Source organism: Triticum dicoccoides, chromosome 1B (assembly GCF_002162155.2).
Source record: "Triticum dicoccoides isolate Atlit2015 ecotype Zavitan chromosome 1B, WEW_v2.0, whole genome shotgun sequence".
Lineage (NCBI taxonomy): Eukaryota > Viridiplantae > Streptophyta > Magnoliopsida > Poales > Poaceae > Triticum > Triticum dicoccoides.
Genome location: NC_041381.1, coordinates 215487408 through 215498391, shown reverse-complemented (window position 1 = coordinate 215498391; position 10984 = coordinate 215487408).

Below are 10984 nucleotides of genomic sequence, written 5' to 3'. Positions count from 1 at the left end.
CCTGTTCTTCTCCGGCATCGTCATCCATACAATCGATGTCTTCAGAGTCGAAATTAAGCATGTCGGTTAAGTCGTCGACAGTGGCTATTAAGTGGGTGGTGGGTGGGAAACGAATTTCTTCGTCGTCCGCTTCCCACTCAAGCCAGACATAGTTCCGCTAGGAGTCTCCTGACAAGGAGAGGGATTTCAATGAATTTAGCACGTCACCCAAGGGCGAGTGCTGAAAGATATCCGTGGAGGTAAACTCCATGATCGGTGCCCAATCAGGTTCGATAGACACGAATGCGCGCGGTTCGGAGCCTATGGCCGGAGACGAGTCTGAGGGTCCGATGACACAGACCTCATTGGAGGCGAAGTCTGTATTCAGCTCTATCGCCGATGAGTGTGCGGCCTCCATGGCGGGGTCTATCCACCCGTCCTCGGATGGCACGATCTGCTCCAGATCTAAGGCTAGGGCAGCTGCAGGTGCGTTCTCCTGAACACCGTCCGATGGCAGATCTAAGTCATGCTCATCATGACTGTAAGGCGCACCTATCATGGGCTCGAATCCGTCGAAGATCAAGTCTCCGCGGATGTTGACAGTGTAGTTCAGGCTTCCAAACCTGACCTGATGGCCAGGGGCGTAGCTATCAATCTGCTCCAGATGGCCAAGCGAGTTAGCCCGCAGTGCGAAGCCGCCGAATACGAGGATCTGTCCGGGGAGGAAAACCTCACCTTGGATCGCATCGTTGTGGATGATTGAAGGAGCCATCAAGCCTTATCGTGACGGTACAGTGGAACTCTTAATGAAAGCACCAATGTCGGTGTCAAAACCGGTGGATCTCGGGTAGGGGGTCCCGAACTATGCGTCTAAGGCTAATGGTAACAGGAGGCGGGGGACACAATGTTTACGCAGGTTCGGGCCCTCTCGATGGAGGTAATACCCTACTTCCTGCTTAATTGATCTTGATGATATGAGTATTACAAGAGTTGATCTACCACGAGATCGTAGAGGCTAAACCCTAGAAGCTAGCCTATGATTATGATTGTTCTTCATCGTACGGACTAAACCCTCCGGTTTATATAGACACCGGAGGGGGCTAGGGTTACACAGAGTCGGTTGCAGAGAAGGAAATGTACATATCCAAATTGCCAATCTTGTCTTCCACGCAAAGGAGAGTCCCACCCGGACACGGGACGAAGTCTTCAATCTTGTATCTTCATAGTCCAACAGTCCGGTACAAGTACATAGTCCAGCTGTCCGAGGACCCCCTAATCCAGGAGTCCCTCAGGGACCTGACCCGCTTCCGCGAAGAAGAGGTCGGCCCACCGCCGTGGTGAAGTTGCGGGGCTGGAGATGACGAGGCCTTGGTGCGAGCGCCCACCTCCTGGGTTCCCGCTACCCCTGTACGCCCGAGCTGAGGGCTCCGGAGAAAGGGACGGCGAGCGACACCTCCCGCACCGCAGGCGAGGTCGACGAGCCGTGGTGGCGCGCGCCATCGCTCCTGGAGTCCATTCCGTGGACTCCTCTTGTGAGCTCGTGCTGCATGCGGCGATGCCTCCAAGCACCTGGATCCACTTCCCTTCGTTCTTTTCCACCGAGATGCTGCCGAGGGGGCCTATCGAGCTTTGGCTGCAGTACACCGACTGTGGTGCCCCGGCGACCAGAGCAGAGGTTGAGGTCGTTGCCCTGGGCAAGGTCTTCATGACCCGAGGCTGGGGCGAGGTAGCTCGGGTCTGCCAAACGGGAGGCGCCCTCATGATCCATTTCAAGTACGACGGTGCCTCGATGTTGTTCTTCAAGGTCTTTGACGCGGAAGGCTGCCACCTGGAATGCTGCCCGGAGGAGGCAGTCGGGAGATCGACACGACAGGAGCTGGACCTGCCGTTCGCTCCCCCAATGGCACCTCTGGCAGAAGCAGTGACACTTGGGAGTCCAGCGACTCTCCCAAATTCTTCGAGACTCCGGAGACAAGCGACGACAACTACGTGCCCCCGAGCTCACGCCGTGCTCGGGGCAGGGCGGCAACATCAGGACGTCGCCGCGGCTGCTGAAGCCATGAAGGGCAGGTGGAGGCCTTGCTGGGGAAGTTCCGCGCCTTTGCTCCTGTGCCCACGGCGGCGGTGCTGCTGATCCTGCGGCCTCGGGTGGTGGAGCTGGCGAGGGAAACACCACCACGGGAGTGGAGCCCCTGGCGAACGACGGTGTCGCCCAAGGATGATTCACTTGTGGCTTCTTTCCCGTTTTAATTCCTGCAATGTGCACCACGCCTCGTGGAGGAGTTTAAACTTGCGTTTGGTATTATAAAGACAATTATGGTTTGTAATATTTGCTCTGAGAATTCCTTTGAGATTTTGCGGTTTCCTTCCTATTTGCTTTATGTTTTACGTCGGCTGAGCCCGGCCCGGCGCATACCTCAACCGCCGTTGGCCCCGACCAGATCACCAGGACGGGATTAAGGAGTGAGGGGCTACGTGACAAGTTATGCTCCTGAGTCGCGATGCTCAGGAGTCCCCTTGATGCGCAAACAGCAAATAGGGAGGGAACGTAGGAGTAGATCTGGTGTTCTATGTCGGCAGAGCCCGGCCCCGCGCATACCTGAACCGTCGTTAGCCCCGAACGGATCACCAGGACGGGACCAAGGAGTTAGGGGCTACGTGACCAGTTAGGCTCCTGAGTCGTGATGCTCAGGAGTCCCCCTTGACGTTCAAACGACCTTCATACCTTGGCTCCGCTCGGGGAGGGGCGCGCGACGACCAGGTCCGGAGGGCCTAGTGATACGTCTCCAACGTATCTATAATTTTTGATTGTTCCATGCTATTATATTACCCCTTTCGGATGTTTATGGGCTTTATTTTACACATTTATATCATTTTTCGGACTAACCTACTAACCGGAGGCCCAGCCCGTATTGCTGTTTTTTGCCTATTTCAGTATTTCGAAGAAAAGGAATATCAAACGGAGTCCAAACGGAATGAAACCTTCAGGAGCGTGATTTTTGGAACGAACATGATCCAGAGGACTTGGAGTGCAAGTCAAGAAGCAGCCGAGGCCTCCACGAGATAGGAGGGTGCGCCCCCCTATAGGGCGCGCCCCCTGTGTCGTGGGCCCCTCGGGCGGCCACCGACGTACTTCTTCCTCCTATATAAGCCTATGTACCCCAAAAACATCCAGGGAGCCAACGAAACACAATTTCCACTGCCGTAACCTTCTGTATCCGCGAGATCCCATCTTGGAGCCTTTGTTGGCGCTCCGTCGAAGGGGGAATCAACCACGGAGGGCTTCTACATCAACACCATAGCCCCTCCGATGAGTTGTGAGTAGTTTACCACTGACCTACGGGTCCATAGTTATTAGCTAGATGGCTTCTTCCCTCTTTTTGGATCTCATTACAATGTTCTCCCCCTCTCTTGTGGAGATCTATTCGATGTAAACTCTTTTTGCGGTGTGTTTGTCGAGATCCGATGAATTGTGGGTTTATGATCAAGTCTATCTATGAATAATATTTGTATCTTCTCTGAATTCTTTTATGTATGATTGAGTTATCTTTGCAAGTCTCTTCGAATTATCAGTTTGGTTTGGCCTACTAGATTGATCTTTCTTGCCATGGGAGAAGTGCTTAGCTTTGGGTTCAATCTTGCGGTGTCCTTTCCCAGTGACTGCAGGGGCAGCAAGGCATGTATTGTATTGTTGCCATCGAGGATAAAAAGATGGGGTTTATATCATATTGCTTGAGTTTATCCCTCTACATCATGTCATCTTGCTTAATGTGTTACTCTGTTCTTTATGAACTTAATACTCTAGATGCAGGCAGGAGTCGGTCGATGTGTGGAGTAATAGTAGTAGATGCAGCCAGGAGTCGGTCTACTTGTCATGGACATGATTCCTATATACATGGTCATGCCTAGATAATCTCATAATTATTCACTTTTCTATCAATTGCTCGATAGTAATTTGTTCACCCACCGTAATACTTATGCTATCTTGAGAGAATCCACTAGTGAATCCTATGGCCCCCGAGTTTATCTCTTATCATACTTGCTTCCAATCTACTTTTATTTGCATCTATATTATAAAATACCAAAAATATATTTATCTTATCATACTATCTCTATCAGATCTCACTTTCCAAGTGGCCGTGAAGGGATTGACAACCCCTTTATTGCGTTGGTTGCGAGTTCTTTTCTTTGTTTGTGTAGGTGCATGGGACTTTTGAGGAGCCTCTTACTGGATTGATACCTTGGTTCTAAAAAACTGAGGGAAATAATTATGCTACTTTGCTGCATCACCCTTTCCTCTTCAAGGAAAACCAACGCAAGCTCAAGACATAGCAAGAAGGATTTCTGGCGCCGTTGCCGGGGAGGTCTTCGCTCAAGTCAAGACATACCAAGTACCCATCACAAACTCATCTCCCTCGCATTTACATTATTTTCCATTTGCCTCTCGTTTTCCTCTCCCCCACTTCACCCTTGCCGTTTTATTTGCCCTCTCTTTCCCAATCTCTCTCTCTTTCGCTTGCCTTTTGTTTGCTTGTCATTATGTCTAGTTCCTTATCTGCTCCTATGTCTCCCGAGTTTGAAGTTCTTCACTTCAAGCAAAGGCAAGGAGAAAATTTAAAAGATGCTTGGTATAGGATGATGGAATCTTATCGCAAATGCACCCTAGAGGTGAACTTTAGAATTGTTCTTCGCAATTTTTATGTTGGGTTAAATATGATGCATAGACAACTCTTGGATTGCATTGCCAAGGAAAATTTTATTGAAATTGATCCTAGTATTGCGCATGAAATTATAGAGGGAATAGTGGGAAAATTACCTCAAAATGGAGGATCGCATCCTACCCAAGAAGAAATGCAAGTGTTTGGAAAGATTTGCGAAGTAACAATTTTTTTACAAAAGCCTCTTGAGCCTCTTAAAAGTGTTAGCGAAAATCTTCACCGCATGAATATGTTGATTACTCTTTGCAATAAGCAGTTGGATTCTTTAGATCTAAAAATTTCCGAGTATGAAGGGAAGCGGAAAGAACCTCCCGGATTCGAACATGACCCCGCTCAAAAACTGAAAATCAAAGATGGCACTACTTAGACCTATCTTCGCTTTTTATGCCTAGCTAGGGGCGTTAAACGATAGCGCTAGTTGGGAGGCAACCCAATTTTGTTCCGGTTTAGTAATAAATATTGCTTCTACCTTCTGTTTAGATGTGTTTTTATCTTTTAATTAGTGTTTGTGCCAAGTAGAACCTATAGGATAACCTATGATGATAGTTGATTCGATTCTGCTGAAAAACAGAAACTTTGCGCGCACGAATTTAGTTTTGTTAAATCACAAAAACGTGCTTTTGCATTGATTCTTTTTGCTGCTGATCAATAGACAAATTGTCCAGGACTTCCTATTGTGGTAGGATTTTTAGAGTTCCAGAAGTTTGCGTTAGTTACAGATTGCTACAGACTGTTCTGTTTTTCGTGTGTTGTTTGCTTATTTCGATGGATCTATGGCTAGTAAAATAGTTTATAAACCATAGAGAAGTTGGATTACAGTAGGTTTAACACCAAAATAAATAAAGAATGAGTTCATTACAGTACCTTATGTGGTGGTTTTGTTTTCTTTCACTAACGGAGCTTATAAGATTTCCTGTTGAGTTTTGTGTTGTGAAGTTTTCAAGTTTTGGGTAAAGCTTTTATGGACTATGGAATAAGGAGCGGCAAGAGCCTAAGCTTGGGGATGCCCATGGCATCCCAAGATATTCAAGGATAGCCAAAAGCCTAAGCTTGGGGATGCCCCGGGAAGGCATCCCCTCTTTCGTCTTCATTCATTGGTAACTTTACTTGGAGCTATATTTTTATTCGCCACATGATATGTGTTTTGCTTGGAGCGTCGTGTATTATATTAGTCTTTGTTTTTTAGTTTACCACAATCATCCTTGCTGTACACACCTTTTGGGAGAAGCCTACTTGATTAGAATTTGCTAGAATACTCTATGTGCTTCACTTATATCTTTTGAGCTTGATAGTTTTTGCTCTAGTGCTTCACTTATATCATTGAGAGCACGGTGGTGACTTATTTTTGTAGAAATTGCTAGTCTCTCACGCTTCACTTATATTATTTTGAGAGTCTTTTAGAACAGCATGGTATTGGCTATGGTTATAAATTGGTCCTAGAATGGTAGGCATCCAAGTTGGGTATAATAAAAACTATCATAGGAAGTGAATTGGATGCTATGATCAATTTGATACTCGATAATTCTTTTGAGATATGGAGGTAGTGATATTAAAGTCATGCTAGTTGGGTGATTATGAATTTAAAGAATGCTTGTGTTGAAGTTAGCAAGTCCCGTAGCATGCACATATGGTTAAAGTTGTGTAACAAATTTGAAACATGAAGTGTACCTGGCTTGTGCATCCTTATAAGTGGCGGTCGGGTACGAGCGATGGTTTTTTCCTACCAATCTATCCCCCTAAGAGCATGCGCGTAGTGCTTGATTTTTGATGACTTCTAAATTTTTGCAATAAGTATATGAGTTCTTTTGACTAATGTTGAGTCCATGGATCATACGCACTTTTACCTTTCCACCACTGCTAGCCTCTTCAGTACCGTGCATTGCCCTTTCTCACCTTGAGAGTTGGTGCAAACTTCGCTGATGCATCCAAACCCCATGATATGATACGCTCTATCACACATAAACCTCCTTATATCTTCCTCAAAACAGCCACCATACCTACCTATTATGGCATTTCCATAGCTATTCCGAGATATATTGCCATGCAACTTTCCACCGTTCCGTTTATCATCATCATGACATACTTTACTTTTGTCATATTGCCATTGCATTATCATGTAGTTGACATCGTATTTGTGGCAAAGCCACCATGCATTATTTTTCATACATGTCACTCTTGATTCATTGCACCATCCCGGTACACCGCCGGAGGCATTCATATAGAGTCATATCTTGTTCTAGTTTCGAGTTGTAATTCATATGTTGTAATCAATGAAAGTGTGATGATCATCATTATTAGAGCATTGCCCAAAGAAAAAAAAGAAAGGCCAAAATAAAAAAAATAAAGGCCCAAAAAAAGGAAAAAAATAAAATAAATAAAAAGGGCAATGTTACTATCTCTTTTCCACACTTGTGCTTCAAAGTAGCACCTTGTTCTTCATGTAGTGAGTCTCATATTTTGTCTTTTCCATAGTACTGGTAATTTTTCATTATAGAACTTGGCTTGTATATTCCTACGATGGGCTTCCTCAAATGCCCTAGGTCTTCGTGAGCAAGCAAGTTGGATGCACACCCACTAGTTTTCTTTTGTTGAGCATTCATTTATAGCTCTAGTGCATCTGTTGCATGGCAATCCCTACTCCTCATGTTGACATCAATTGATGGGCATCTCCATAGCCCGTTGATTATCCTCATCAATGTGAGACTTTCTCCTTTTTTGTCTTCTCCACACAATCCCCATCATCATATTCTATTGCACCCATAGTGCTATATCCATGGCTCATGCTCATGTATTGCGTGAAGGTTGAAAAAGTTTGAGATTATTTAAGTATGAAACAATTGCTTGGCTTGTCATCGGGGGTATAGAAGTTGGGAACATCTTTGAGTGACGAAAATGAAGCATAGCCTAACTATATGATTTTGTAGGGATGAACTTTATTTTGCCATGTTATTTTGAGAAGACATGATTACTTTGATTAGTATGCTTGAAATGTTACTATTTCTTTTATCAATATGAACTTTTATTTTGAATCATTTGGATCTGAACATTCATGCCACAATAAAGAAAATCACATTGAGAATTATGCTAGGTAGCATTCCACATCAAAAATTCTCTTTTTATCATTTACCTACTAGCGGACGAGCAGGAATTAAGCTTGGGGATGCTTGATACATCTCCAACGTATCTATAATTTTTGATTGTTCCATGCTATTATATTACACCTTTTGGATGTTTATGGGCTTTATTTTACACATTTATATCATTTTGGGACTAACCTACTAACCGGAGGCCCAGCCCGTATTGCTGTTTTTTTGCCCATTTCAGTATTTCGAAGAAAAGGAATATCAAACGGAGTCCAAACGGAATGAAACCTTCGGGAGCGTGATTTTTGGAACGAACGTGATCTAGAGGACTTGGAGTGCAAGTCAAGAAGCAGCCGAGCCGTCCACGAGATAGGAGGGCGCCCCCCCTATATGGCGCGCCCCCTGTCTCGTGGGCCCCTCGGGCGGCCACCGACGTACTTCTTCCTCCTATATAAGCCTACGTACCCCGAAAACATCCAGGGAGCCAACGAAACACAATTTCCACCACCGTAACCTTCTGTATCCGCGAGATCCCATCTTGGAGCCTTCACCGGCGCTCCACCGGAGGGGGAATCGACCATGGAGGGCTTGTACATCAACACCATAGCCCCTCCGATGAGTTTTGAGTAGTTTACCACAGACCTACGGGTCCATAGTTATTAGCTAGATGTCTTCTTCTCTCTTTTTGGATCTCAATACAATGTTCTCCCCCTCTCTTGTGGAGATCTATTCGATGTAAACTCTTTTTGCGGTGTGTTTGTCGAGATCCGGTGAATTGTGGGTTTATGATCAAGTTTATCTATGAATAATATTTGAATCTTCTCTGAATTCTTTTATGTATGATTGAGTTATCGTTGCAAGTCTCTTCGAATTATCAGTTTGGTTTGGCCTACTAGATTGATCTTTCTTGCCATGGGAGAAGTGCTTAGCTTTGGGTTCAATCTTGCGGTGTCCTTTCCTAGTGACAGCAGGGGCAGCAAGGCACGTATTGTATTGTTTCCATCGAGGATAAAAAGATGGGGTTTATATCATATTGCTTGAGTTTATCCCTCTACATCATGTCATCTTGCTTAATGCGTTACTTTGTTCTTTATGAACTTAATACTCCAGATGTAGGCAGGAGTCGGTCAATGTGTGGAGTAATAGTAGTAGATGCAGGCAGGAGTCGGTTTACTTGTCACAGACATGATGCCTATATACATGATCATGCCTAGATAATCTCATAATTATTCACTTTTCTATCAATTGCTCGATAGTAATTTGTTCACCCACCGTAATACTTATGCTATGTTGAGAGAAGCCACTAGTGATACCTATGGCCCCCGGGTCTATCTCTTATCATATTTGCTTCCAATCTTCTTTTATTTGCATATTTACTTTTTGCATCTATATTATCAAATAACAAAAATATATTTATCTTATCATACTATCTCTATCAGATCTCACTTTCGCAAGTGGCCGTGAAGGGATTGACAACCCCATTATTGCATTGGTTGCGAGTTCTTTGTTTGTTTGTGTAGGTGCGTGGGACTTATGAGGAGCCTCCTACTGGATTGATACCTTGGTTCTAAAAAACTGAGGGAAATACTTACGCTACTTTGCTGCATCACCCTTTCCTCTTCAAGGAAAACCAACACAAGCTCAAGACGTAGCACCTAGCTGGGTGGCATACGCTCAGACGTGACCTGGGCGCAGCCCCCATGCCCAGCCCCCTTGCGTCACGCTCCCGAGGGGAGGTGTTGCAATGAAGACACTGAGCTCTGAGGCTCCCTGAGGTTGATACGGCCGTGGGGCCGCCCTCAGTTGTTTATCACCAGCGCGGAGCATAGCGCTTACGTATGTTTATGGACATAGCCGCTCCTCGGTAGTGTCATCAGCCAGCGCGGAGCATGGTGCTTCCACTAGTGTGGGGGAGGGCCCCCCCTCCGGGAGGAGCCCCCGAGGCGTGTATAGCCCCGCCCTGACACGTGGCTTGCACGGTAGGGCTAGACGAGGTGTATCTGGGCACTCGTGAGCTAGCGCGGGACTCACGAGGCCCTACCTCAAGGCGGGTTGCGCCTGGTCTTGGGTCTTGGACAACTAGGTGTTCCTGCGAGACAGTTAGGTATAAGTGCTCTATGTCCTTAGGTTCCGGCCCTCGAGCGAGCTCAGCCGCCGCTGGTATGCCAGGTCGTGATGCCATGGTCAAGGCCAGGGGGTGAGGGCTGGAGAGCGAGTAAGAGTTCCTGAGTCGCGATGCTCAGGAGCCCCCCTTTTAACACGCAAGTGAATTGCATGAGAGCGGGGTGGATCCATGGTAGGTGGCAGGTGATGATCACAGGCAGATTAGGCATGAAAGGCAAATCAGCTTAGGTAAACGCAGAATGGATACATGCCACTAGGTCAGGCCCGAGCGGCTCGAGTATGATGCAGCCCGAGGGGTGCCTCCAGCAAGGTAAGCTAAAGACATAAGAAAAAGATACATGCCGCAGGGACGGACCCACGCGGCCTGGGAATGATGCAGCCCTGAGGGTGCTCCCAGCTGAAATGAACTTGGAAGATGTCACCTGCTACCTCTTGAGCAACGCGTTGGATTTCCCCGAAGAGGAGAGGATGATGCAGCAAAGTAGCGTAAGTATTTCCCTCAGTTTTTGAGAACCAAGGTATCAATCCAGTAGGAGACCACGCACAAGTCCCTCGTACCTGCACAAAATGATAGCTACTCGCAACCAACGCGATTAGGGGTTGTCAATCCCTTCACGGTCACTTACGAGGGTGAGATCTGATAGAGATGATAAATAATATTTTTGGTATTTTTGATAGATAGATGCAAAGTTAAAAGTAAAAAAGCAAAGTAAAAGCAAAGCAAGTAAATAAAGCAATATAGATTGATATGATGAGAATAGACCCGGGGGCCATAGGTTTCACTAGTGGCTTCTCTCAAGAGCATAAATATTCTACGGTGGGTGAACAAATTACTGTTGAGCAATTGACAGAATTGAGCATAGTTATGAGCATATCTAGGCAATGATCATTTATATAGGAATCACGTCCAAGACAAGTAGATCGAAATGATTCTGCATCTACTACTATTACTCCACTCATCGACCGCTATCCAGCATGCATCTAGAGTATTAAGTTAAAAATAGAGTAACGCCTTAAGAAAGATGACATGCTGTAGAGGGATAAATTCATGCAATATGATAAAAAAACCATCTTGTTATC